We start from the raw sequence: 27,474 nt of genomic DNA, 5'->3' as shown, positions 1-27,474 counted from the left end.
TCTGAACTAAGATTTAGAATAAATGTATTAGTTTAACTGCATGAAGTCAGTGTGAATCCTCTTTTCAAGAACATTCTTCGGGACAGCTAAGGTATTGTATACTTCATAAGTACCCTCTGCCTTATTGAGCACGAAAATGAAGAGAATATTTCAATAGCTTGCAGGCCCCTCTGTGGTTCACGCATCTCCAGGTTAGGGGTGGAGAGCGCTTGGCGCAATGCGGTCGCGCTGGACTGTTGCACATATCCCTCGTGTTCTGTGTTTCAAAATCATGTGCAGAAACACACAACAACAGTGAAATGCCATCAGTCCACAGGTCAGTTTGCACAGAGAGGGTTTCTCCGGCAGTGATTTGTACAAACTCGGTGTGCTTTACAGGGCAGCAGACGCGGTCTGTTTTTATCGTTAAACTCTGCGCGTTGGGATTATCAGGGGAGTGAGCGATTCAAGATGATATTTCAAAACTGCGTTGCGCTGAATGTGCGATCCAGCCCTAAAGCTGATAGCATTTTGACCCCGCATACCTTTTGAAATAAACCTATAATTACAGCAAATAATTAAAATGTACATGTTAAATATCCAATATATGTAGGCTACTATCACACGCGTACGGTTACAGTAAATCTCTGTGCCCAGAATGCGCAGATCTAACCGGGATCTGCAGTGAAGGTGGTTAACACTAATTCCACGTTACCGACACTTTTCCGAAAAGAAATGCATTACAAAGGGAAGGGAGAAACCAATACATCTGTTTATTTTACAGACTGTGTATGATGAAATCATCGTTCATCGATTTTGCTATATTGTGTAGAAATGTATAGCTGTTCAAAGAAGAAACACCGCTAACGATGAATTTGTGGAAATGGGTCCGAATACAGAGGCCATCGTGCGTAACTGTTCCCTGCAGGATACCGGCGCTGTGAGCACAGTGGTGTACAGTACAGCCTGCTGCACAGTTCTAGTCGTTACACGGTCACCACGGCGCTGTCTGTCGCGCCCACTCTGAGCCACAGCCCCGGCCGTCCGGTCCGGCCGGAGGGGGGCTCAGTCTTGACCCAGCCTTGCGAGGTCTCCCTTAAACACACGGGGCGCCGGTTGTGCTGCCGCAGTGAGTCGAGAAAAAATTAACCCAGACCTCTTGCGCTCAACAACCCCCAGCTGTCCAAATACAACGATCATCTAATATCAATAGGCAGGATTAGATGGAGAGTCTTAAAAAACACAAACGGTAATTTAGTTTCATATAACGGTTTATTCAGCAGAACAACAAATGTGTTCAAATTCACGAGGAATGACAAACACCCTGGCTGAGGGCTGGCCTCCCGGCCAGAGGACAAGGAGACCAGGACCCCCCTGCAGGGTGACCAAGGGGCAGCTACAGAGGTGGAGATGGGATGCAATAGAGAGAGAAAAATATAGGGATCTCGTAGGTATTTATAGCGTTTGGGAGAGGAATGGATTGTCAGGAGCTACGTATTGCTAATTACTGACAGGTGAGTCTGATTGAGCTTGGTTGTTGTCATCCCTCCCGAACTTTTGTTATAAAATCAATTTAAACGGCGGAAGAGAGGTTGTGCCAGTGATCGTCCGGCCCCGGTGACCTGCAGGGACTATTGATTAGGGTATTTGCATCAATTGACTTTGTGATTAACACGAGACACGAGTGCGATGTACAGGTTTATTGATTCTGTCCACGCCGTGTTCGTGAGGCCGGGGGTCCGGGGCTCTGTGCAGCGGTACCCCCGGAGGGAAGCTGCCCAGGGCGGAGAAGCAGTTGACGCCGTGGTCCGCTGAGAGGAGCTGAAGGGGCGATTTGAGTCAGATACGTGACAGGATTTAATAGCTCTCGTTGCTGATGGATGACTCTAGTCCTCGCGTAGTTACTACGCAGAGAAGTTGGAATGGGTACAGAAAAATAGAGATAAGGGGGGTATTAATGTTCCTCCATAATGTCGCCTCTTCCTGTAACTTTTTGGCACAATTCTCTGTCATCCAATGGGGTTTAGATGTTTTTTCACCCTTAATTATAGCCACCCACGGTCTAGCGCTAGTCACCGCGGTCAATGCCGCAGACGCTCGGCGTTGGGCTAGCGCACAGTCCGGGAAGACCGCCCCTGGGGAGCTGCTGTACACAGCCGTCTTAACCCCAGCAGTTTGATGAGAAAGACCACCAAGGTAATGATTTCAGTGATGGCACCACTTTTACCACGCAGTCAAACCGCCCGAGTGCTAAACAAATACACACTCCGTGTTTATGTCACTGTCCCTGGCTTTGTTGTAAATACACACAACGAAGAACACGTGTCCGCGTCCGGTGCCTTCTTCACTGACTCATCACTAAAGCGTTCCACACTATTTCACTTGCAGACAAGAGCCCAGTCTTATCTACAGGCGAAATCCCCACACAAGCCCGTGAATATAGACTAAATAGTCCACTCTAAATGGTATGTTCCGCTGTGTTGAGCTCCTGAAAGTCGCGGCGTGCTGTTTTCACAGGTGCGCTGAGGGTCCCTGACGAGCAAGGTGTGGGCTGAGGCGCTCGGGCACCCTGCGCGAGAAGTCACCTGCTCCCACCTGTGCAGGTCGGTCCAGCAGAGCGGAGCGCGACCCTGCCCCCAGCCTCGAGGACCCTGCTGCTTCTGCGGCCGCTGACCGGGGCGTAGGAGTGACGTCACGGGGACCGTCGGAGCAAGGAGCTGGAGTGGCTGTTTCTGGGTTCTTGGATCCTGTTAGTGTACCGCTCCCCGCCTGACAGCCAGCCGACCCTAACCGGCGAGAGCACGACATCGCGAACGGAAAGCCTCGTCGCGCTGTCTGTCCCTTCTTCTCTGCTGGATTATGTGTCCTGCCTGATCAAACCCGGATTCTACCTGCTGCCATTCCGCGCGCTGGGAGATGTGCCGCTGTGCTCTGGGGACTGGAGATGCTACCGGACCTCGACGTCTTCAAGGTACCGCTTTTTTATAAAACAAAAAACGCTTCTATGTTGAATTCAAGCGATTGTGAAAATATAAAAGTGCTAAATGTGTTCTTTTCGTATGTTAATCTCTATCTCAAGTGCGATTGCTAAACTTGCAAGTTGAAGTTTAACGGGACTTGGCACTTCACACACGTTTTTCTATAATCCCTCTCTTCGGTAGAATCAATTTTGTTTATCTTCTAATATCCTCAACACAAACCGTCGCTTTACGGCCATCTAGTCAACTTAAGTGGTTTGTTTTTTAACAGGCTGTCCGTAAATGTTCGAAATAACCTCATTATTGCTTTTGCAGTTATTGTAACACCCTTGAACCCCGCGTTAAATACTGTACAAATGAGATCATTCGGACTTGGCGAGGAGGGACGCGAGCCATTGTTTTTAACAATGTTAAGATAAACAGAAAAGGGCTACTGCACGGCAGCGGAGTGGGGAGTCAAATAGGAAAGGAAGCACCGAGTGGAGAACCGCTGGCGGGCTTGACGGCGTGCGTGTCAGTGTCTTTCAGGAGCTCTCGCTCGACCTGCTGTGGAGCTAGTCGGTGTTAAGGAGCTAATCGCTGCCGCGGGTGGAGAGCCGGGAGACCGGGGCTGCGCTGCCCCGCGCACGGCCTCAAGTGACAGGGTGTTCCGTGGGCTTGGCCAGGCTCAGCACACTAGGAAAAGACGAAGCTACAGGAGCTGTGACGTCCTGTTTTAAAAAGGGTCATCGCCCCATTTTAAACTGGACGCTTCTCAATTCGTTTTGTTTCTCCGTCCGCCGGGTGACCGCACTCCCAGCGGTCGTTTCCGTGCACTCACGCGTCCGAGACAACTCGAAATCCTACATCTTCCGTTTGTAATGCATTTCTAACTCCTCCACAAGAGCGAGAACAATGTGTCTCATTTAGAAAAGGTACGTCTTTCTGGGGGAGGGGGCCTGGATGAGGGCGAACTCGCCCCCTGGTCTCTCCTCGCATGAAACACCCGCCCGGTTGGAGTCAAAGGTCTAAAATTCACTCTTTCACAACCCCGGAGACCGGGGCGCTTCTGTTCCGAGTGAGTAGCATTAGGTGTACTTTTGGATTCTGAGAACTGATAAATATATTGTATTCTGTACGCGTCCTGATGCATGAGTGCCAAGCGTGGGGACAAGTTGAATACAGGACAAATCGATACGCACACAGATCAGGGTATCTTAAAATGATCCACCCGGCTCATTTTGCCAGTAGTCCTCGCTAAAGCTTCTGAAGTGGTTGTTTCGGTTACTGGTGTCCCATGTATTTTAGCTAATAATTTCTAAAGCGGAGTTGAGATGATCTGATAATTGACTGGCGATGGGTTTTTCCTGCGAGTCTCCCAGCCTGCAGTCCTCTCCAGACGCGCAGACTGGGACAGGACCGTGCAGGAATGTGACAAAGTTGGCGCGTGTTGGTCTAGTATAGACACATTCCCGAGGCAGCGATGGTGCTCCCAGCACTGAGAGGCTTCGATGAGCGCTCGGAGCTCGGTTTCCTTTAGGAGAATTCCGGGTCTGATGGACACAGCGAGCCGGCGCGCGTTGTTGGGCTCAGGTCTCAGTTTCATGAATCAATTAACTCATTTAGTGCGTATGACTTAAAGAAATGTTTGAAATGAATACATTTGCAGGTATTCACTAATTTAGAGTGTTATCTTAAGAATTTGTTAATATATATCAATCACCCCGGTATCTCTGTAAAGACCTAAGCTTTTCAAGCATTAGGTAGGTAGCCATGCAGTAAGGAAACTGTATTCCCTTCACTGCGGGTGACAAGGCTTCTGGATTATTACCCGCTAAGGGAGTACATTTTAAAACTTCTAAATTGTGTATTTGCGCCCTGGCAGCATGAGACAGTTTCATAAAGGGCTGGGGACGAGAAGGATCTCCTGCAGAGCGAAGTGAGTTTTAGTGTCTGAATCTTTCAGAACCAGAGCACACAGCAGCGCTGATGCCTGACAAACATTGAAGATCCAACAAGACGCTGCTGAGACGCCCGATACCGCACCTGTAGTCTACAGTACTGTATATCCGACTACGTCAGCAGGGTCTTGTGCACAGTACAGCTACACGCTTGTCCGGTCTCTGGGCTTTCCCGAAGGCTCGACACCTCGGCGCTTTCAGCTCCGACTGAGCGAGGATAAAATCAGCGAGGTGTCATTAGGAAAAAAGCCCTTATGGGTGTCTGTTAAAATAAAAAATGGAGGTGTGCGAATCTGACCATTTTGTGTATAAAGCGATGCATTCCCCAGTGCGCGAGTGCTGTGTAAGCAAAGGAAGCACATTGACGGCCACTGGCCATATTATACAAACGCATCAACCGATTCTGCACTTTGAATCATCATTAAGAGATTGCAATTAGTCAGCATCCGATTAATATATGCCTCGCGCTGTTGTTTATCCTGTAGAAGACGCACATTTCCTAAGCAAGCGGTTTTACGAATGCCGTTTATCATGAGCACTTTTTATCAGTCCTCTCGCCGATTTCCAGCGCTCACGACCTCATCGCTAAACCTACAGTAGGCTTCCACTTCCTGTGCTTTCTGCTTCGTGTTTTTATTTACGCATTTGCGATGATCGTGCAGATTGCTCAGAATGTCAGGCTGCACGGCCTAATAAAGGAAACCGATTGACTAACCACCGAAAGCAGAACCCTCCGACACACGGCCTGATCACAGTAGCAGCAGGTGAGGGAGGCAGCCTGAAGTCGCTGAAGAGGTCAGACCGCTGAGGAGGGCGAGTGCACAGCGACAGACGCGGGTTAGGACGGTTTTAATAAAGCAATAGAGCTACATTTTGTCTTTCTGCTTTTATATTTCCTAAAAGCAATTTGTACTGTTAAATAGCTACCACAAGACGCAGAATATTCACTCGACAATTATTTTTTCGTATGTTTACTTAATCTTGTGTATGGATTGTGGGTAACCCCTGTGGGTGTTTATATATATTCCAGTTATTCAATAGTAATGCTCTGTGGTCGGTGGGATGAGGCATTCGGAGACCACAGAGCGCTACATCCCCTGCTCACATGTAAATCCTTCAGGAGTACAAGTCTCTGAGATGTTTTTTTTTTTAAGATACCAAAACAGTCGGTAAATCAGTCATTGATTGGAATTCCATAGATGCCGCAACAACAGCGCTTTAACCCGCTGGCTGTAGTTGAACAGTAAAGGTGCTTTAGCGAGGGTTTAACTGGATTGAGGGCGGCGTGGATTAAACATTTACCGCCTTCTACTTGGGTTTGTAGCTGAAATTTCACCAGCGTGCTGTCATCTCCCCAGACTTGGGCAGTGTAACAGATTGCTGTGATTTATTTTGTCAGAAATAATCCATTATGTTTAAACTTCAACAAACCGGGTTTCTGAGGGGCTAAGCTACAACACACAAGAGAACCACCCACGCGATGGCCTCAAAGCAAAGGACTTTCTTGATTAAGTGCAGGATCCCTTCACAGGGTAGTTTCACTCCTCGCACTCGGCGCAAGAGACGAAACAAGAAACGTCCTCCCTCCGAGATGAGCAGCTCAGACTTCTGATTGTGCCTGAGCTCTTGGACCGCAGGATGATTAGTGCATCGTGATCTGACTCTGACTTGTTAACTGCTGTTTGACCACCTTCAGTCGTAGCCTAAAAGACGCCAGGGAAGGGATATGGAAATGTTTGCTAAAAAGACAGACGTCGCATTTTGTACTAAACCCTTTAAGTGCCTCGTTCTAATATTGAGACAGGACAGACAATCGTTTCGAGACTTGTCCTTTTTTTAAAATATACTGTATTCCGTCTCACTTCAAACCAAGGGAGGCTGTACGGACACCAGCTATGACTACGAAGCGTTTGTCTTCATTACCACGCGAGTTTGCAGTTGAATGCGTTAACCATAAACCTCACTGTGAAATGACAGCAGCTGACACCCACACATACTGAATGAGCACACTCTAGACCTGTCTTCCCAGAAACCGGCCGGAGCGCGTCTCTCGAAGACCGCGGTGGCGGGGGAGTCGCTGGCTCTGCGCTCGTCTCGGTCATCGCCAAGATCCGACAGTGCACGATGGCAGAGGAGCAGGACTCCACACACGCACCTCGTATTTCAATGCCTTTGCTTTACTTCATTTCAGAGGTAAAAATCTGACCTGCGGAAGCCGCGGTACTTGACGCGCACAGCACTATTCCGAGCTCACCTGTCAACGCGGCACGAAAGCAATAGAAAATCATGATGGACGTCTGCTGTCAACGGTGGACTCCGTTTATCCGTTTCCCTGCGTTTATGTCGCTCCCTGTTTTCCGTTTTCAAAGCCTGAATTACGGAAACAGTTTCTTTAATTTTTTGATTGAGGACCCCAGATATTCCTTATAACAAAGCCATCTGATAGAACAGCTGTCCTAAATTTCATGAGTTGCGTTTCCCGCTCACTGTGTCCTGCTGAATCAGGACAGTCTGTTACTTGAAATGCTTCCTTAACTGCAGAAATGCAAGGAAACCATCTGAGTCATACCGTAAATCAAAGGAACAAGTAATAGGTTTATTCCATGCTGAAAAGAGAAGAAAGAAAACGCAACGTTTCGGCTGTGAAGCCTTCGCACCTGAAAAAGGCTCCAAGGACAAAACGTTTTTATTTTTCTCTTTTCAGCATGGAATAAACCTTTTTCTTGTTCCTTTGCAGCCTACGCATGCTGACGCAGCTTCCCACCTGAACTACGTCATACCGTAATTCAGTTTAAATTATAGCTTCATAAACTGAAATTGGTCTAATGAGACACAATCAGGGAGGGAGATATTCAGCAGAGATCTCTGATGAATGACACCCGCTGTCCTTTGGACACCTCGGTCTCCCCGGGGATTCTGGGATTGCTCCTCAAACACAACGTTCCCATGCTCTCAGACCGTGAGAGTGCTTGTTAATTCCGGTTGTTTCATTCGCATTGCGCGCCTCCTCTGAACAAGGAGAGTGAGGAGTGTGAGAGCATGTCTATGATCGTGATCCTCATCCATGGGCCTGCAGAGCTGAGTCCCTTAGAGGTCTCCATTTTCCTGAGCTCTCTAAGGCATTCCTTCAAGAATTATTGATGTAATTGGTCTTCAATGACCAATAATGGAGCAACATATTAATGTACGTCTTAGATGACCCCTCTCATCCACTCTGGGAGGAGGTACCAGATCCCCTGTATAAAGACAAACGCAGCATTTACTTCCTTTATACCTAAAGGCATTCAATTGTTGAACAATGGGGAAAAAATATTTGCAGGTAGGGATCTTATGTTTTTTAGACTCCTTATAAGCTAATTGTCTTTTTTTTTTTTAATCATATGGTACTGGGAGAGTTCTGATTGAGTGATGTTGTAAAAGGTTTTTTATTATGGTGTTGTACCATTGTATATGTTATGTTTGTTATAGGATTATGAGCTCTTTATGTGCCAGACAAATTCCCCTTAGGGGCAGTAAAGGTTAATTTAATTCAATCCAATGGTTCGTGTTTCCTCTGTAATCTGGAGGGTTGTGGTTTCCCTGTCCCAGGAGTGAGGATCTCTGCCTCATCAGAAGACCGCGCTGAGTGTAGCCAGTGTTCTTGTTACGGAGGGTGTCTGCAACTTTCTACTGTTCATACTGGGACAACACAGTGGTGCTGCCTCACAGCCCCTGGGTTCTGGGTTCATTTCCGGGTCGGGATGTTCCAGTGTGGAGCTTGCTGGTTTATGCCTGTGCGCTGCGTGTCCTAGCATGTACCAGGAGCTGGACTGGGGGCCCTTCAGGGAGTGCTCCCACTTTGTGCCTTCTGCTGCCAGGATGGGTCAGTGTTCAGACACTCAGCAGGGATGGACATCTGTCTGGAGGCTGATCAGTGGGTGTTCATAGCCAAAAGCTGTCACCTGTCTAATTTGGGGGTAGTGTTTGCGGTTTGCTCTGCAGTCTATTTGATATATTAGACTTTGGACCTCTAGTGGCACAGCAGTAAAACAATTTGCTGCAGGTCATTGCACTACAAGCCTGTACTGATATCTATACACTGGAACAGCACTTGAGCTTGAGCTTTTTCCTGCTGCTCTCTCGGTCCGGAGCTGGAGATGCAAAGGCGTGTAGGTTTCTCCGCTGGCCAGCTGTTCTCCTCGGGGCTCAGTGTGAATGTGACTCCAGAGGGAGAAGGAGAGAAGGCAGGAACCTCGGTCTGTGAAGGAGGGGGTGTAGTTATAATAAACAGACTTTACACTTATATAGCGCTTTTCTATACCCTCCATTCAAAGCACTTTACAGGTAATGGGGATCCCCTCCACCCCCACAGTGTGCAGCCCCACCTGGGTGATGCGCCAGTCCTCTCCCCACACACCAGCTCTCAGTGGGGAGGAGAGCAGAGGGATGAAGCCAGTTCAGATATACAATTTGGGGAGAGAAACGGGGGCAGTGGGACTTCGTGATTACCATGAGAGAAAGGGGTTTGATTACGTCCCAAAGTGATATGTGCTCATACAGGCTACCAGCAGTGTTGGCACATTTTGGTTTTGAAACAACTAGGATGATTTAAAGCACAACGAATGTAGACCTAATGCTCAGAAACTCCTCGTCTTCAGGTTGCGAGTGTTGCTGTGGTGAAGGTATTTCCTCTTTCCGACAGACCTGGAGCCTCAGAATTCCCTGTAAGTCAGTCTCTTTGTCATACGCTTCATCGTCCTGTTGGCCCTCCATGCATGGTGAGGTTGACGGCTGGTGATAAATTACTCAATACCAGTCAACGAGTTGTATGTTTGCTGTGTGGAAATGGGGGAAATGTGCAGTTTTGTAGGAAGGGCTCTGAGCTGATAGCTGCCGCTTGGGGCTCTTGGAGGCTGAGGGGGGGGCTCTGGCAGTGGAAGGCCGAGGGGCTGAGCAGCCTGTGGGAGGAGGGAGACCAGCAGAGTGCCTCCCTGCCGTGTCTCTTTAAGAGGAGACTGTCTGAGCCAAGCTGAGACTAAGCAGACACCCTCCACATTCGGGGAATAAATAATCACTGCAGCGAAGCAGTGATAAACAGTGTCGTTTCTCTGGGCAGGTTTGTCTGCGCCTCTGGATTAAAACCGTCAGGCTGCTATGCAGTGGATCGGCCCTTTTATCTTCGAGAGTCTGAGATTCCACGCATTTCTGTCGCGTGATGGAAGAGCAGACAGGAGACGCAGAGTTCATGACTGGAAGCCTCTTCTTTTTTTGGAAAGTGCTTTTTTTAATTGGGCTTTCTAGACCCAATATAATGGAGCACACATGTAGTGACATTGTCTGTACTCCTATCAATGATAAAAAATAAGGCAAAGAGACAAGATATATGAAACAATGAAAAATTCAGGTCCCTGTTCAAGGTACTAAACTAATGTCAAGAACGTGGGCAATGCAGTTGGTTGTAACCAGAAGGCACTTCAGCAAAAGGGATGTGAACTGCCCCTCAGCTGTCTTCTCAGTAAAGGTGTTTATTTCCTGTGCTCTCTCAGATCAGCAAGTGGATCTTCCTGATTCCATTTCAATGTTGTATATCTTTTGGCAGCAGTCAAAGCAGTTTGAAAATGATCAAGCATAGCAGTCAAAAGGCTAAATGCTGTAGTATCTTACAGAATGGCAGATTGTGGGCATAATGTGCATCTTTCTGTAAGACAGGCCTGAGAAATCCTTGTGATGCTGGGCACCGGCACTGCGATGTGGGGCCAGAAGTCCATATCCTGTGCAAAAATGAGTCCACCTTGACCATAGAAGAGAAGTACAAACAATTATGCATGTGTTAATCTGGTTCAGTCAACACAGTCCTGGGTGAGATTTGTTTCCTGTATTAATATTAGACCTCTCAGTTGGTACACAAATATCTTGGTATAGCTCAGCTGTAAGAGGAGATTGTACAGATCTCTGCTATTTGTTTTCCAGTTAGTCTTCAAGGTTGAGTTCTGCAATAAAGCGTGGCGGGTCTGGGAGGGCAGAGTGACTGGGGTGGGCTTGAGAAATCACCCTGCCCATGGTGTGGCTTTAACAGACGCAACCGGCTTCGGCTGTCTATATCTAAAGCACTGAAAAGCTATTCCTCACGTCAATGAAAGACAGGGATATTTCCCTGAAAAAAATCACCTGTTTCCCAAGTAGCTCTTCTTTCCCATAATTTTAAAAAGTCCCCCACGTCTTGAGCCTGCTTGGGAACAGATCAGGATACTGTACGTCCGGTTCCGTCTCCATCTCGCTCGCTCACAGCAGCACGAGAGCAGAGAGCAGTGGGAGGTTGATGTTATCAGAAAACTGCTGTTTAATACAACTGGCAGGCTGGAAATCTGAATTCTTCATAGTTTTCATCAGCAAAATGTTAATATTTGTCTTCCTTCCTGTTTGAAAGGTCTTGGCTTTGTTAATGCAGAACCCTAGCCAGCCTGGTTTTGCATCTTGGATACTGTGACTGCAAGTTGCCGGTAGATTAGTTTAGGGAATTTTAAAAGCAGCTCTGGGAAACTGTGGTAATTACTACAAACTCTGAACTGCAGGATGGTGAATTGAGCAGAACTCTCAATTCTGTTGCTCAAATTGTTTCCACCCTCCCTCTCTGATAACAACAGTCCTTGGATTAACTGTTGTGTGAATTACCCCTGTAGGCTCTGGCACTTAATTAACTCCCACTTGATTCATACTCTGTCAGAGTGGAATTATTTTTTCAAGTAAAACATTAATCAATATATTGGCTCTTTCTGAAGTGGCATTATTTTTTTTTCTTAATTTGCATTATTAGCTGTAGCTTGTAGAGGCAGCACTGCTCTTCTAAAAGGGCATGCTTGGTATTTCACATGGCCTGGCTCCAGCTGGCCAGGCTCTCCAGCTCCAGCAGAGCTTTGTGTGATACAGCCCGAGAGCCGAGCCCAGCCTGCTGCCTGTGCCTCACCGTCATCTGCGTGACTGAGGCCCGAGAGCTGAGCCCAGCCTGCTGCCTGTGCCTCACCGTCATCTGAGTGATTGGGAGTGACTGCTGACTTCTTAACTGCACGAGTGATTTTGCCCCATTAAACCTTTTTATTTTACAGCAGGGTTTGCAGTTTGGAAGATGGTGTCAAGGTGGTTAAGGGGTTGAGCTTTAAGTAGAGTGGGCATGGCTGGAAGCAGGACCAGGGTGTGGCAGACTGTGCAGTAAAGGGCTGTGCTGGAGTGTGGTTTTGTTTTAGTAGTTTGTCACTAGAAATTTACACTGTGGGCCATCTGGCATTTTGTATATTGGTTTATGTGAAATATTTAAACAGGACAAACCTGCAGAGAAATAAATACATTTTTTATAGACTGTAGCAGACCTGAGAGGTCCATTTAACCCTCAGGCTCCCATTCAGAGTTCCCTAATGGGGGAGGGGCTCAGTGGAAAATGGTTGTTGCCAGAGCTGTGGGATCAGAACACACGTGCTGGACCTCAGGCCGGCTCACGCTGAATGTAGAACACAGCATGATGAATAATCATCAGGGCCCTCTTCCAGCCTGTTGGGTGTCTACCCTACCAACAGTATAAAATAAATTTAAAAGATAAGGGAACAATCCATAAGTGTTTCTGGCAAGACTGAAGCTCTCCTATTTGTCCCTTTAATGACGCGTGCGGTTCCTGCCTGCTCTGCTCAGACAGCGATCGCTCGGCAAGGCTCTCCAACCTGTAATCCCACCAGGAGTCTCCCAGAGGCAGTATCGCCTGTCCTGTGGCTGTCCCATTCAGCTTGCCAGGATAAAACCTCATTAAGACTGAGTGTTCAGCTGATTGCCTGAGCCGAGGACAGCTAGCTTGGAAAAGCTGCGTGTGAAGGTGACCTGGAGAGACGGGATGTTTGATTAAGGGATTTGAGAGTGCGTAGGAGCAGAACCACGTCTTTAATCTGCGCTGGGCCAGGCTGCATTGTTCCTGGTTAGTGCTGTTGTCAGGTGTCAATTGAAGAAGGCAGTTGACCAGGACGTGATGTTGGGATATCAACCACTGTGCCAGAGGCCTGGTCACACCATCACAGGGTTATTTTTGGGGTCCTGGCTATGTTCAGAGCTGTCAAGCTTTTCATTCTTCCGTTCAACAGAAGATCTAAAAATATCTCTGTGAAAGTAGAACATTATTAGGCATTCGTGATGTCCTGAAGTTATCAAGCTGATAGTGCTGAAGGCACCAGGACATCAGAGGACACCAGAACCTGCTGCTCCCCCTCTCTCGCTCCTGATATTTGTCATGGGGGGGCACTCTTCCACTCACAGGGCAAGGCTGGGGAAGCTCACAAGTCGCGGGAATGTGTCGGAAACTATTTCCGTACTGTTTTACTTTTATAGAAATGTTTTTGGCAGCAAATTAAGTTTGACGTGCCTGTTTCTCCCTGGAAATAAAGCTTCAAACCCAGCTGAAAAATGCACTAACGATATGAAACCTCCCTTTACCTGCCCAAGCAAACGATGGGTGAATATGAATATTACACTGTTAGTACTGTCAGGGAAGCTCTTGCGTGACGTTGCATGAAGCAGGGCTCTCTCTGGGGCTCTGCGGATGCATGCTGGTCAGATGGCGTGTTTACACGAGCGTGTTTGCAGGTAGTGTTGCCACAGAGCGCAGAGAGGTCAGCGAGGCTGTCCCGGGCTGTGCGTCAGTCGGCCGGCTCTGAAGACACAAGGTCAGGACCATAGCGGGGCACAAAAACAGCCTGGCTGCTGCCAGCGCACATGGGTGAAGACCCACGACACCGGCCCAGGGACACACTGCTCTGCAGAACAAAAGGTCCTCGTTTTTACAACACTTTTTTCAAAAAGGTGAAATAAACATCTACAGAGCAGTAACCTGTAGCCATATTTCTGTAGCTGAAGTCAGGCCCAGGTCTCAGGTCTTTCCCAGTCTGTAATGGTTTAATCAAGCATGCTAAATGAGCTTTCAGGAATAAATCCCACCACCGCTGGTCTAGTGTCTTGGAGCTCCTCAGTGGAGCTCCTGCAGGCCGTTTCACTGACTCTGCACTGATGTGCACTGGCTTAAGCCCATCTCTCCGGGTCTCCAGGCAAAGGGAAACCCCACTGCAGCGTCAGGAGCTGTTGGGGGAGGTCGCAGTCAGCCGGACAGTTCCCGAGCACGCAGCTGGCGGCAGGAGGAAGGGGGTGCAAGGGCTTGTGCTGGATTTGGGGAGCTCTCTGCAGAATCCTGAGAAGCCCCTGCAGTTGTATGGCTTCTTACTGCTCCAGTGCACCAGCTGTGGGCCCTGGTTGAAAGATATTACGTCAAGGTGCCATGTAAAATACTCACGAACCGGATTCAGGGTTTTCAACAGAACTGGGGCAGGGTTCAGAATTACAGCTGGGGGGAGGCAGGGATGATGCCATTTAAGGAATGACACTGTCTTGAGGTATTATTCATAGAAGGGTTTAATAAAGACAGTGGAATTTATTTTCTTAAAAGAATTACAGGGAGATTAAGAGGCAGTTATTGTGTTAGAGAAGCTCAGGGACTGGAGGCTCTGTTCCCATTAAGAGATTGATCCTCCAGCTGCAGTTGGGATGCAGTCATGTTGAATGCATGCATTGTGCCGTGATCAATTTCATATTGTGGCATACTTTATTTACACTCTTCCTTAGTGTCTTTAAATATGTGTTGAGTACAATATGCAATAATGTATCTTAATTTATGGTCTCAAAGCAACCAAAAGTAAAACTAGCTGCTGAAACATTTTATCTGTACAATCAAAATATTTTATATGGAGGATAGTGAAACTGCAATTTAACAAGCAATTATTTCCGCATACAGAAGAGCTCTTCCCATAATTCAGATTCAGAGTGCTTGCTCCCCTCTCACCCTGACAAACATGCGGTGAGATAAAGCCTGTTATTTTCCTCCACAGTCTCAACCTTGGCCCTGCTGACTGACAGTATTTCTGTTGACCCTAGAGGTTATCTCTGTTTGAAATCGGGGAGCCTATGCTGTTAGTCATCATCAGCAGTGCAGCCTTAAAAACAAAACCAAACAATATATATCATTTGAAAATCTGAATGGCCCATTTTCTCTGTAATTAATCTGAAGTGTCCTTGTCACGATGGAAGAGGGGAGCAAGCTTTTGTCCCACTGCATCGCCGAGCACGTGATCGGGGCAGAGTTCAGCGCCGGGGCAGTTGGGCAGGATTTTTCTCATGCAGATTCACTGGCACACCATTAACCGTTCATGTCCCCTGGACAGGTGCCAGGGGAGCCGTGGCAGAGCTGTGCAGCGCTGATCACAGACAGCCTGCCTGCGGTTCACCGCTCTGGTGTCTGGGGGGCTGCCCTTCTGTTAGTCATGAACAGGCCTTCAGAAGCGCGTATTGTAAACTTCATTTAGGCAAAAGATACATTACATAATATACTGCTACAGATAAGAATAAAATGTGCTCCTCATTAGTGGAGCTCAGTTACTAGTAGATAGATAATGCACCACTGATAGTGTTCCCATATTCCAGGTTGTGAAGACTTACTCAGCAGGTGTGGTCAGAAGTGTCCATTTCTCTGTCCCTGGTCCTCTGTCTGTGATGGGGAATTCTCACAAACTCACTTGCCGGGAGCAGGCAGTTCCCTCTTGGCCTGCTTTCTCTCCGGATGGCTTCTCAGTCCAAGCATGAACTTGAGAGCAGTGCGAAGCCGAGGGCCAGGGAGAGGGTGGGCAGGTGGGACAGTCCCCGCATTCCTCCCAGCGACCGTGTGGCTTCCAGCCATGACCTCAGTGCACGCCTTGTTTTAATTGTTGCGTCACCAGGCATGGCTGAGTGTGAACTTCAAGCCGTTAACTACAGAAAATACACTGTTTGTATACAGGCATTCATACAGAATCCACACAGTGTGTGCGCGTTCATCCATATGCCTCTGACTGATATAAATCCTAATGGCTAAATGTGCTGCTGATGTGAATTCCAAGTGCTTCTCCAAATTCAATCTGTGTTTTCAGCGCTGTGCCAGGCACTGATTGGACAGAGGCCAAATCTTGCAGGTCTTGCTCGCAGAGTTCTGCAGAGTATGTTCACCTGGTGGCCTGAAACAGCAGAGCCACATAAGCTAAAACTGAACCCTGTTCCCAGGTGGGTGACTGAGGAGCCATGATAAAAACAGAATAAGTCACAACTGTGCTGATTTACTTCAAGGGAGTTAGCAGTTTGGCTCCTAACTGCACCAGAGAACCGTCAACCCCCTGTACCCCTATAACGTGAATTGTCTGTTGTCAGTACTTTTGGGCCGAGGCTGAGCAATGATCTCCCAGCCCATGTCAGCTCCTACAAGTCAGTCACCACTTTTAAAAGCCGGTCTTAAAACTCATTTTTAAGCTTTTGCTTAAGTTACTGTACTGATCTGTGTGTGCCTGCCACTCCTGCCTGACTGTTTTATTGTACGACACTTTGACTTTACAATGGAGCAGAGATGACCAGAACTTGAAAATAAGCTGCTGGTTTCTAGTTTTAATGTTAAACAGCGAGAAACTGAACCTCATGCAAGCAATATAGGATGGGGGTTTCTTTAATGGAAGCCAGAACAACACCAGAAAGGGTTGTTTTATTCAAGCCAATTTCATCCCTCTCCTAGTACATTATTTCCGGAGGTAATTGTTCGCTACTCTTGTGAATATATGAATCACTGCCCTCATTGACACTGCCGACTCGCCTGTTCTGAAACACTACCTATAGGCCCTACCCTCCCTGACGCAGAAAGGCACAGAAAAACACCCCAGAGCTGCGTGTCCATGATCAAAGGGAGTAAATAAAATTAGAAAAGGAACAAGTGTTACCATAGACATTGTGCCGGAAGCATCTGCTTCTAAACTTAGCAATTGGCTGGAGTCTGGTACAACCATTCTAATTATTATATTAATACCTATAATCTTCTTTCTTATGGCAAATATAGAGGAATAATGTTGTACATGTGTCAGAACCACTTTATTCAAGCAACTTGACACTTACCTTACGTCAGTACTGACCAATGTGCACGTGAAAGGTGTAATAATACAGGCTGGACCACTGGAAAGCTGTGATTTAGCAAAGCAGTAGTAACGCTGCCTGTTAGTGTTACCTCTTCAGACATGGTGTTTGTGTCAGATGAAGATATACCAGCAAATTCTAAATTAAAAAAACAAGCTTTAACGAATTGCCTCTTTTGAACACGCATCATCACTCATTTAGCGGAAAAGCACCAACATACCTGATTTTAAGGTTACTGCAAAACCCCTCGACAAGCTTCAAAATCAGCACTGAACTTTTAAAAGCTACACCCCCTGTGTAAAATAGACATGAGGGCTTATGAGCTCTTTCTCCTAAACGGCCCTCTCTGTCTGCGTGTTCTCGTCACCGAGACAGCTGCAGGACCTGCCACCCTCAAGCAGGGCTGTGGGCTGTGAGAGGAGCATCCAGACAGGCCCAGGAACGTCAGGAGCTGGTCAGAGCCTGCCCCCAGCCTGTCTGCCCTCAGCATGCTCTTATCCACTCACAGCTCTTCTCACACGGTTCCAGCAGTAGCCTCTACTGACAAGCTCTAACATGTCATTGACTGTAATCATGCTGAACAAGGAGCTGTAAAACTAGCAGATGAGCTGCTGCAGCTTATTGTCAAGGCCTGTTCAGCACAGAGGCCCAATGTCTGGGATTTCTGCCAAGATCTTTGGAAGTTTGAAGGGATTGATCTCTTTCAGCTCAACTTTCCAGTAATTCCGTAAGAGGAGAAAATTGAGGATTGTCCTCCAACAGAAAACGAATGGGTCTTTGACAGTCATGTGAAGCAGGAGTTTAAATCTCTTAGTTCTGACACATTTCCGCATTCTAAAAAAACACCTGAAAACACCACAGGCTTACGAAATTATTGCATTCCTATCAACTACTCTGGATATAATGTTGCACACAGAAAAGGTAGAACCGGAAGAGGTTGTCCGTGTTTTGAATCCTGACCCAGGGCCGTGAGCGCAGACTGGTCCTGAGAGGAAGCTCGCACGGACAGGAGATCATTAACCTTGAGGGAATTCCTCCAGCTCTCACATTTTAAGTTACAGAAATGATTGACTGAACAAACCTGCCGCTTGCACACGGTGCAGCGGGAGTTGGACGTTTTGCTTATTGATCATCTTTTTGATTGACAGTTCTTCAGCAGTTAACGGTTAAACATGCAACGCGGGGTCCAGTGTGCTGAGCCGTGTGAAGGCCGCTCAGGCCCTCTGTCCGAGCCTCAGGGCCCGAGAAATCGGTTTAAGCGATTAGAGCAAACAAGGGGCCCTTTCACCCAGGCCGGAGCGTGTGTGTGCCCCCCATCGCCTGGGTGCAGACCCACACTCCCAGCTCTGTGCTAATCCCAGTTCCCAGGTGGGACAGGGCTGTTTGAGCCCCACAGGCTCCTTGACCACTCCACAAATCTGCCAGTAATCCCTCATCACAGGGCTCAGATCAGCACGAGCGTTCCTGCTCTCGGCCAGCGTGTGGATTTAAAAAACCTGCTAAGAAAAGGGGAAAACAAAACAGAATTAGTGATCCGAGCAGAAGCAGCCTTTTGTTTTCCTATTTGAAACCAGTGTCTAAGGCTTATGTGAAAAAGGTGACTAATGTACTACGATACAATTCAGTTTGCGGTAATAGAGGAGGGAACTAGGTAAGAGTGCAGAGTGGAGTGTGATATGACATTGTTTTGGAGAAACTATGGCGAAACGTTGATGTGAATTTCTGTGTGGTAAATGGTTAGAACTGGACAGATACAGCTGCAGTGAGAACAGACGGACCATTTGCAGAAAGACATTGGGGATCAATACAATGTGTCTGCAAGAGTAGGCCTTGATCATTGCCTTTGAAAGGATTGCTGGGGCACCGAAGTCGACATTAGCAATTGGCAGGGCTGCTGTTCCTAATCGGCTTCACAAGCGGAAAACCACAGTCCATGACGAACTCTTCAGTCTCTCCGCCCTGGAGAGGGAACTGAGAGAGAACGGCCACTGAGAGCAGTGCTTCTTAACCTCCTTTTATCTCCTCTGTCCCAGAAAGCAAAGTAACCAGTGTAGTGAGGGGTGTTTGGCTCGTTAACTGCTCTGCACTGGGAGGCCATGCTGCTTGGTGAGGAGTGGAGGCCCCTACCAGGTGCTCTCTGTGAGAAGGAGTGGCCTGAGCCCTGTATTGCATCTCTGATTATTTCTAGATCTTTTCCTTTTGTTGTAGATAAAACTGCTTCACTGCTCAGTAGCAGCCAGGTTGTGGCCTGTCTGGTGACGCAAGTGGGGGGCAGATACCTGAACTACTCCAGCCGGTCTGCACGGTCCATTTACTAAGAAATCCTTTCAGGAAGGGAGAAGGCATTCTTGTCGAGTTGCTAGAGATCCGACTATCTAAAAAAATTCAGTTCCTGAGGTTTCCCAGCACACCACTGACTCCCAGAACAGTTAATGCTTAAAAATCTCCAACTTGCACACCATAACAAAGTGAAGGAGCGATTGCTCATGACCGTTATCACTTATAATGGTGCCAGAGGTCGAAACCCTCAAACTCCACTGTAATAGAAAGCCCTCCACTCTAAAAATATCTTCCTAAAACTAACATAGTCCGTGGTCTTCCTGTAATAATAAAGTGATTTAAAAAAATAGGATGATTCAGGAAACAAAGGAAGGCTTTGCAAGATAAAAAATGTTTTTTAATTTTCCTGGTCCTGAACTGCATCCATACTCCATCTTGTTGCAAGGAAAGGACTCCTTCTCTTCTTTTCCACGTACGGTGGACAAGTTTGTGACTTTGCGGTCACCTTTATCTGAGCAGAGCAGCAAGGCTGGTGATGAATAGAAAAGGATGAAGACGACCTGTTGACCAGTGCTGGCAGCTGTCTTGTTCTTTGGCCTGAGGGTCCTGCTCATAACCTCCTCAGCCTCCTGTGACAAAGGTGACATCATCCCCCCCACCTTGGGAAACACAGTGGACCCCAGGAGCTGCTGCACTGTCTCTTCCACCAGGAAGAAGACAAGCACTGCAGGTGATAGAGCTTTCAGCTCCTGTCCTCCCAGGTCCGAATCCCAGAGGATGGTAGATGGCACCGTGCCCCTCGTGTGATAGACGTCATCCCCACTGCAGAGTGACGGTTCCACTGCTTTGTTTACATCGCAATATTTCCTGTGGATCAAGACCGTGTGGATGTCATCATAGACCCAGCTGTCAGATATAAAAAAACTTGGAAACGGAGTTGTTATTAAAAGAGAACTCAGAAAGAACTTCTGCTTTGCCTTGATTGCTTTTTGGATGCTGTTGCTGTTACTGTTTTGGAGTCAAAACTGCAAATGTGGCTTCTGTGAGTGTCTAAAGTTCAGCATGAGAGAATAGTAGGGAGATTTCCAACTGTGTTTTTTGCATCAGAACTTGGCTGTTGTAGAACACAGCATAGGTGCGAAATATGTTTAAAAATTTCCTGGAATTTTTGTTCTGGGATCTGGAAAGTGAGGTGGTTTTCCACTGTGTTGACAGTTGCCCTGCTGTTGTTCTGGTGATGAGCGTCTCTTCCCTCACTCTCCCCCGTGGCGAGGACAGACAGCCCGTCCTGAGGGAGACAGGAGGACGGCCGAGTGCAGAGCAGGAAGTGATGCAGGGTCAGGAGTTTATCAGAGATGCCCAGATCCCGGGCAGGTGGGAGGTGCCAAGCAGACTGGACATATGGCAGTACTCAAGGATTTGAATGGGCACTGATACACCAGCGGGGTGGAATCAGGCAGGTTTTTCTTACTCTTCCTCATGGACAGGACTGGCGTGTCATGGTCTAATGTGGCTAAGAGAAAGTGTGGGGATATAAATTGCATTCTTATTTTTCAGATCTTACCAGCCATGGGCTCTTGAAGAAAAGCCAATAGCAGGAGCCGAGGGATTCAGGCTGGTTTCTTTCACTAACCTTCCACTGACTCAGCTGTGCATATAGAATAACACCACAGAGAGCATTCTGCATTCTCCTTTCTGCATGGTGTTTAATTTTATGCAAACCCAGTCATTGTTCAGCTCCACTACCTTTCATTTAATAGCTCCAGTCTGACAGCTCTCTCCTCCAGTCTGCACAGAAACTGTAACTCATCACACCTTTAAAAAACACTGGATACACTACCCAGTGCTTACTCTTGTATTTGTAAATAAGTACTGAGCTCCTACAGCAACCAGCCCCTTGAGCATCAAAACTCCTGCTGAGCAGATCTGTAGGTGTTCTCCCTCTCTCTCGTCGTCTTCATTAGTGTTGCTGCTGGACTGGTGTGGGGTGGTAGTTTGGTACATAGCTCCAAAGTGCTGTAAGTTGCAAGTCTTTCTTGTTGTAAGATTTTAGTTGTTCTTGTTAGCTCCTTCAGAAAGAAATGTCCCCTGTGTGGCTCAGCCCTCAGCTACCTCTGATCCTCATGGGCTTGTTTCTGCTGGTGCATAGGTCTTTTCAGATTGCACTCACTTTTTGACGTGAAATGGAGTCGAAACGTCACTTTCCAGTGGAAAGATAAGAGTCTCTGCAATGGCAGGATTTGCGAAAGGAGAAATGGGCTGTCTTGCTTTTAGGTTGCAGAAAAAGCAGAACATCGCAAATACTGCACTGCCTCACAGTTAAGTAAGCTTTTATATTCATAAAGGATTGAGTGAGGGAAAAATAAGAGCCAGTGAGCAACATAGTGACTTCAGTCTGTGGGTGACAGCCTGGCAGATTATCAGTGCTGTTAGTCAGTGACTTACCTGCCCTGAAATGAGTCTGCTTCCCCAACCCCCAGAGAGCAAACAGGCAGGCAAAACTGGGAAAACAATGAGAAACCATGTGCGGGTCATGCACATTTTTCAGGGGGCATCCCATAACTGTGTCAAGCCCAGTTCTGCCCCCAGTGGCTGGATGCTGGCATCAGCACAGCTTCTAGCAGTCCAAAAGCATAGTGATGTAGTGACTGCACAGTGCAATCTCTGCTGAGGCTTGAATCTTGTTTGCAGGTGGTTTAGTATTGTATTAGCAATTGTGTAAGGTTCAGAAATTCAGGTCCTTGACTCAAGTGCAACCCAGCTGGTCGAGAGCACTGACCGTAAATAGTATTATTTAATGTAGATGGTGACATTTTGGTGGAAAAAACGTGTGATTCAGCTAATCAGATGTTTGCATGTAGAGATGAAAGTTTCTCCTCTGGATGCTCTCCGGTGAATATTGGACAAGGTGGACCTGCCTGTAGTCACAGAGCTGCACAGCTGTGCTTGGAGGGCCGTGTCCCCTGGGAGCCACCTCTGCTTAGTGACTTAATTGAGCTGATCATTATCCTCACTGGACAGTTTAACACTTCATGCAAGTCTTCAGCTGTTGGGGATCGAAGGTCCTGCAGCTCTGGGGTCACGACCCAGTGATGCAGCGGATGTTGCTGGGGAGGTGCTGACATCTCACAGGGAGGACAGGGCTCAAGGAGGGTCATTAACTCGCAGCAACACACAGACAGGCAGAGGCTGAGCCTGGAACAGGAAGCTCCAGTAACCAGCCCCACACCTTGACCGGTACACCACTTAGGCTCATTTTAGCAAATGTCTAAAAACAGGCTTCCTCTGCAAGAGTATGTGGAAAGCTTGTCTTCCTCAGCCTTTGCCCTGGCCTCCATTCACAGCCCCTCTGCAGCAGAAGGAAACAGGTCTCCACCCGTGTCTCCGGTCCAGAGAACAGAGGGGCTGCCTCAGTGATTGATGCAGACAGCCCACCTCTGGGCTCAGCGAGGACACTTGTGTACTTCTCTGCATAAATGTTTGTCCGGTTCAGTGGCTCCCATGTCACATCAGTTTTTCTCCTAGTCCTTTATTTGTGGTTTCGGTTGTTGACTCCATTAACAATGTAAGAACAGCTAGCCATCGTGAGCCCTGCAGCACAGTGGCAGCGCATCCCTGTGGATCTTCCACAGAACAATTCCATCTTTCCATCCCCGATCCGAGGCCGGCTTCTGTTCTAGAACGCAGAGAGCTGAGCTCTTCGGTTGCTTCCCGGAAACTGGCACTGCTCTGAATTAATACGGCATCTAAATTGTCTGTAGTGTGGTCGCGGGATGCAGCTGTCAATTTCAAGACCACATCTCCTGCAGTCGTGTTGGTTTCTGTGAGCAGAAGTGCAACAGCTTAAATCAGAATTCGTAATTTCATTACATTGTGTTCCTGCAGAAGATGGGCAGGGGTTATCTGTGCCAGTCTGCTATGCATCAGGTTTAGCCTGAAAGTAATATAAGTCTAGTGACTGTATCCCACTTTCCCTTCCTGGAGGAGCTGGGAACAGGGGTTGTGGATCACACAGTCTGTGTAAGGCCCTGCAGCGCAGTATTTACACGAGGAAGATTTGTGTTTCCAGTGTTTGACGTACTCTTAATGCCTTCACACCCCTCGCCAGAGTGGAGTGGATTGTCTCGCAGCAGGATGAGCAGACCGGGGGTGTTGCAGCTCTGCTGTAGGGTTGGGGGTGCAGTGGACACAGGGCAGTAACCATGAGGGTGAGGGGTGGGAATGGCGGTGATGTCCATTCTGGAAAAGCACAGAACTTGACCAAACGAGTTTCCTAAACCACGTAGAGTATTAATCAGCAAGGAGAGAGGGAGCTGCTATTCCTAGCACTGTCTGCACTCGGGCTCCCTCTCCCTCCTTGGCCCTCACCAGGCTCACTCAGCTGACATTTCACTGAAATAACTTACCACCGTTAATATGGCCACAGAGCTGTGTCATTCTTCATGACGGTTTCAGCTCTTTTTTTAACTGACAGGAAAATGACAGGCTTCGTTTCAGTAACCCAGGGGCACAGGCACTTCGCTAGGGTGTGTGGATGCATTAGTTGATCTGAGATTTACTGCCTTGCCCTGGTATCTGCCCAGCTCACAGCTGGCGGTGCCACAGTTGGATTGAGGGAAGGCAGTCTGTCTCATTCAGATCTCGTTGCTGAGCCTGCTCCAGTGAGGGGGGAGCCAGGCTGTGTGTCAGTCAGGTACGACTGACGGCTCTCAGTCACTCATCTGGGCTCTGAAGACCTGGGTTTGTAGGATGTGCATATCTATAGAATACATGTGTATTGTCCATGGTTGTCCATGTCCATGGAGAGAAAGCTGGGGTATGTGAAAAGACTAATTCCTAATGCAAGAAATTGTATATGGCCAATAAAGTGATCTTATAAGCCTCTTAACTGCAAAAACAAGTCTGAACCACATCTTTTCCTGTGGTACATGTTGTGATCCCAGTAGGTGAATAGATGCTATCGTACACAGTACCAGATGTACATGAGAAAGATGCACATTTGGAGCAGCGAGTGTAGGATTTGATTGCGCAGAGAAACTTTCACTATTTAAAATGTATGTATTTCACTTAATTTTATTGATTTACCTTTCTCTAAAATATAATCAAGATCACAATGTGTTCATACATGCAAACACTGTATCTGAAACAGCCTTGCATGCCAAGTAATAAACAGGTACATGCCCCACATGAACAAACATGGTGTTAAAAGAGTTAAAGCACAATTTCAGTCAGATCTCGGTTTAGTGGCACATTACAGCCACAGTGAAAGGGTTTTTTCACAGGAGTTTACTAGTGATTCTACTTTATGGCCATGAGTGTTAGTGATCCTTAAGAAATGCACACATGTGTTTGCATAGATCTACTCAAAATAAAATGCCAGGGCTGAAATGGTGTGTGTTCCTCAGTCTGCCAGGTCAGACCTGACTTGCACTGCTCTGCAATGAGCGCATGGTATAAAACAACACAACAGGTGTTGCAATGGTAGCATAGTGTGTGTGTCCCAGCCAGAGGTCCTGTACCATTGTACAGTGTACAATGTACACTGTATATCTTTTAACACCATGGCAAAGGCTAACCCAGCACTTCTTAGGCTTTGACTTGATTTGATTTATTGTTTTATCACTGTAAATCCATTAATTCTCCATTCTCCCTCCTGTTTCCTGATATATAGACATTGAAAGTTGCCTCCTCTATCCTCTTATCAGGCTCTGAGTCTATTAAGAGGCGAGTAAATTAATTAATGACTGATGAAGACTTTGGTATTAGCCTCTTGGCACTTGCTGATAATTAAGAGCTACTTACTGCCATCACTCATCCATTCATGATAGATCTGAGTTTATATTGATTTAAAAGAAATATGGTGTTTTGATCTCATGCTGCTGCCCTGCCGCAGTAGATCCCTGGTGTGTGAAGTTAGGCATGAAGCCTGACCTCGGTGGGTATTCTCTCTCTCGCTATGTGCTTGTGCTGTTGCCAGATGCCCCCGCTGTCACACTTGATATACAGTGGGGGTGTCACACACCCATTCATCAGCCTCACCCCAATCCTGGCTGCAGTCTTGACTCAAGCCTGGTGTGTGCAGACTGTGGAGATGTTGGGCCACCCTTGTAGAGTCTGCAGAGGGAGGAATCAGATATTGACACAGATGAAAGCGCACACACTTAAAAAAAAACAAAGAGGAACACGCATAAAAATTGAGATCCCATTCAGAGACATACAGCTTGATGCCTGAGGCTGACTCTTCAGTTATCTGCTTTTCCTCCGCTAATAGCTCTTTTTAATAACGGTGATTAAAATCACAAAGGTATTGACTCTGACTAACGAGGACCTCGTTTGGATGTCTTTATTATTAATGAGCGCAGTAAAGAAGTGCTTTAGCAGCTGACTGAGCCACATGCTGAGCTCCTCTGGCGATTAATGAAGCTGTTGAAAAGGCTGTGTGATCACTAACATCATGCAAATGATTTCAAACATTCGCTTTGTTTGTTTTCCTAATACAGCAAATAAATAATGGGAACTTGCCCAAAAGTCAAAAGGGTGGTGTCTTGCAAATTCCAGTTGTTTTGCCATGACTGTTTTCTTTCTCAGTAACGAAGATTAGATATCGAACCATGAAGCATTTGAATATAACAAACATGCCTCAAGAGCTCACAAAGGCCAGGGCAGCAGATATCCTTCTCCTTTCCAAATGGAAAAGCCACAGAGGTGGAAAACCTTTGTTTCCATTATCAGTCCATTAATGGACCTTACTGGACATGCCAGCATCTCACATCAACAGCGTCTCAATGCAGAAGAATGTAAACAAAGCTATCCACAGACACAGTTGAATATTAACCAGTCCTCTTCACCGCATTAAAATGAAGACTTGATGAATAAACAGTACGTGTTGCACTTATCTACCCTTTTGATTAACAGCCCAGCATTAACCTGTCATCAGGGTGCTGCCCTTTATCTGATCCTGTTTTGCATGCTGTGTCTCTGCTCTGGAAATACCTGCAGATCTGCATTACAGGGGCAGGCAGCAACACCTTGAGGATTAGCATTGAGGTGTGCTCTTATCGGCATTAGGTAAATGAATGAGAGAGACTTTGCATCCTGCGTTGGTCAGAAATGGAAGACAAGGCCCAGCAGTAGACTGCTGATGTGGAAGAAGAGTTGACTTGTTTCACAGGGACATCTGTCTGGTTAAGAGCAAGATGAATTTCCTGCTCCTGCACTGAAATCAGCCCCAGCAGACCTTGCGATGTCCGGACTGGGATTCTCCCACACAGCGACACACAGCTGTCCGAGATCCACTGGCAGTGGAGGGGTCTTGGAAGACCCCAACTGCTCCTGCAGTGAACGTTCTGCTGTAGCCCTGCAGCGTTCCTTGCGGAGCAGAGACTGCAGGCATCTGCAGCAGGGGCACGTGGGCATGGTCCTCCTGTCTCTTGTTGAACAGGCCAGGCTGCTTGGTCTACAGGCAGACTTGTTAAGTACACACAGTCTACAAAGCCAAGGGGGATGCGGCTGACAAGTGCACAGTTTAAAAAAAACAAATTCAAGGAATACAAGGAGATTTAGATCAGACATTAAAATTGGGCGGAAGTGTCACTGCAGAAATAAATAAGATCTGGCTCGCGGCCACTGGAGTCCAGAGGAAAGCACCTCAAAGCACAGCTGCCATTGACCAGGAGTGTCCCTGGGTCTGACAGCTCCAGTCGTCTCCCTTCACACCAAGATCACCTCAGGAGACGCGAGAGGGTCTTTCACTTCTGAAGACGGGCAAAGTTGTGACTTAAACAGTGACTTACTTTACAATGGCTCTGATTCCCCCCAAGTGCTGGCAGAGCACTCTTCCCAACATTTGAGCCGGTCCAGGAGGATTCTGTCCTGTGGAAAAACATCCATTCAAGCTGACAGATGCTGAAAATCATGGAAGCAAAGTGGTCTGTGAAGAGGGATACGCAGAAGTAACATGGCGTCTTCACTGCCAGGACTCCAAGCACGCAGGCCCAGCCTCCTCCTCTCCGCAGCGGAGCACGAGCGAGATGAGGGCACACTGATCATTTTCACAAAAAAAACAATGACTAACACGTCCTATTAAAGAGCGCTACAGAGAGCAAGCTCTTTGCCATGTGGCATTATTTTGCATGTACCAGGAGCCCACCTGGCTCAGCTGCTCTGTTAAGCTGTTAAACTGAGGATCTCCTCCAGAGATACAGGAAAACAGCGCTTGTTCCAGACACCCCTCCTTTATAAACCCCCTTGCTTTATAAAAGTGCCTCTTATTTTCAGACCTAAATGCTCTTGAACTGCACTTTATTTCAACA

The 27,474-nt window shown here is 47.3% G+C and overlaps 1 protein-coding gene across 8 annotated transcripts in view; it reads left to right on the top strand.

Annotated features, from left to right (window-relative positions):
- The first annotated feature begins 822 nt into the window (after positions 1–822).
- The window catches only part of gcgra (glucagon receptor a), a 52,507-nt gene continuing 25,855 nt past the window's right edge, over positions 823–27,474 (top strand). For 3 of the 8 annotated variants that reach the window (XR_015925489.1, XR_015925488.1, XM_088600235.1), the window contains exon 1: positions 2,246–2,950. The gene's annotated coding sequence lies outside the window, so the exon portion shown is untranslated. Of the gene's footprint in view, positions 2,176–2,242; positions 2,951–5,979; positions 7,091–9,534; positions 9,601–27,474 lie in introns of those variants that run through there. The other 5 variants (XM_088600237.1, XM_088600236.1, XM_088600238.1 and 2 more) reach the window with 5 other exon arrangements.

The sequence above is a fragment of the Lepisosteus platostomus genome, chromosome 11, assembly GCF_059453375.1.
Source record: "Lepisosteus platostomus isolate fLepPlt1 chromosome 11, fLepPlt1.hap1, whole genome shotgun sequence".
In the NCBI taxonomy this organism is placed as follows: domain Eukaryota; kingdom Metazoa; phylum Chordata; class Actinopteri; order Semionotiformes; family Lepisosteidae; genus Lepisosteus; species Lepisosteus platostomus.
Note: the sequence above shows the minus strand (reverse complement) of the source record. Positions and strands in the feature narration are given on the sequence as shown.